The sequence below is a fragment of the Schistocerca serialis genome, chromosome 11 (assembly GCF_023864345.2).
Source record: "Schistocerca serialis cubense isolate TAMUIC-IGC-003099 chromosome 11, iqSchSeri2.2, whole genome shotgun sequence".
Lineage (NCBI taxonomy): Eukaryota > Metazoa > Arthropoda > Insecta > Orthoptera > Acrididae > Schistocerca > Schistocerca serialis.
Window position 1 is genome coordinate 147,034,911 of NC_064648.1, and position 1,506 is coordinate 147,036,416.

The 1,506-nt window shown below is 47.8% G+C and overlaps 1 pseudogene; it reads left to right on the top strand.

The window, feature by feature from the left end:
- The first annotated feature begins 1,096 nt into the window (after window positions 1-1,096).
- On the top strand, window positions 1,097-1,214 carry LOC126427555 (5S ribosomal RNA; annotated as a pseudogene).
- Window positions 1,215-1,506: the final 292 nt, after the last annotated feature.

The window sequence follows — 1,506 nt, forward strand, 5'->3', positions numbered from 1 at the left end:
AAATCAACGGGTCGGCGTGCAGTGAGCGAAGAAACGGTTGAACGCGTGCGGGCTAGTTTCACGCGTAGCCCGCGGAAGTCGACGAATAAAGCAAGCAGGGAGCTAAACGTACCACAGCCGACGGTTTGGAAAATCTTACGGAAAAGGCTAAAGCAGAAGCCTTACCGTTTACAATTCCTACAAGCCCTGACACCCGATGACAAAGTCAAACGCTTTGAATTTTCGGCGCGGTTGCAACAGCTCATGGAAGAGGATGCGTTCAGTGCCAAACTTGTTTTCAGTGATGAAGCAACATTTTTTCCTTAATGGTGAAGTGAACAGACACAATGTGCGAATCTGGGCGGTAGAGAATCCTCACGCATTCGTGCAGCAAATTCGCAATTCACCAAAAGTTAACGTGTTTTGTGCAATCTCACGGTTTAAAGTTTACGGCCCATTTTTCTTCTGCGAAGAAAACGTTACAGGACACGTGTATCTGGACATGCTGGAAAACTGGCTCATGCCACAACTGGAGACCGACAGCGCCGACTTCATCTTTCAACAGGATGGTGCTCCACCGCACTTCCATCACGATGTTCGGCATTTCTGAAATAGGAGATTGGAAAATCGATGGATCGGTCGTGGTGGAGATCATGATCAGCAATTCATGTCATGGCCTCCACGCTGCCCCGACTTAACCCCGTGCGATTTCTTTCTGTGGGGTTATGTGAAAGATTCAGTGTTTAAACGTCCTCTACCAAGAAACGTGCCAGCACTGCGAGCTCGCATCAACGATGCTTTCGAACTCATTGATGGGGACATGCTGCGCCGAGTGTGGGAGGAACTTGATTATCGGCTTGATGTCTGCCGAATCACTAAAGGGGCACATATCGAAAATTTGTGAATGCCTAAAAAAAACTTTTTGAGTTTTTGTATGTGTGTGTAACAAAGCATTGTGAAAATATCTTAAATAATAAAGTTATTGTAGAGCTGTGAAATCGCTTCAATCATTTGTAATAACCCTGTATTCTGTCGGTTTACAACATATACACCTTCATTTAAACAAGGAAAGCATCTTCATACAAACGATATATAGTTTTGCTTGTGCGTTTCCATTGCCAACGGTCTTGCCGCATTGGTAACACCGGCTCCCGTCAGACCGCCGAAGTTAAGCGCTGTCGGGCTGGGCTAACAGTTGGATGGGTGACCATCCAGTCTGCCGAGCGCTGTTGGCAAGCGGGGTGCCCTCCGCCCTTGCAAGGCAAACTGAGGATCTACTTGACCGAGGAGTAGTGGCTCCCGTCTAATAAACTGACATATGGCCGGGAGAGCGGTGTGCAGACCACACGCCGCTCCATATCCGCATCCAGTGACGCCTGTGGGCTTGAGGATGACACGGCGGCCGGTCGATCCCGTTGGGCCTTCATGGCCTGTTCGGAAGGAGTTCTTTTTTGTGCTTTTCCATTACATTCATCATGTCCATCATTTACTCTGTTTCTTCATCATCTTCCATCTTTAGCACTTTTG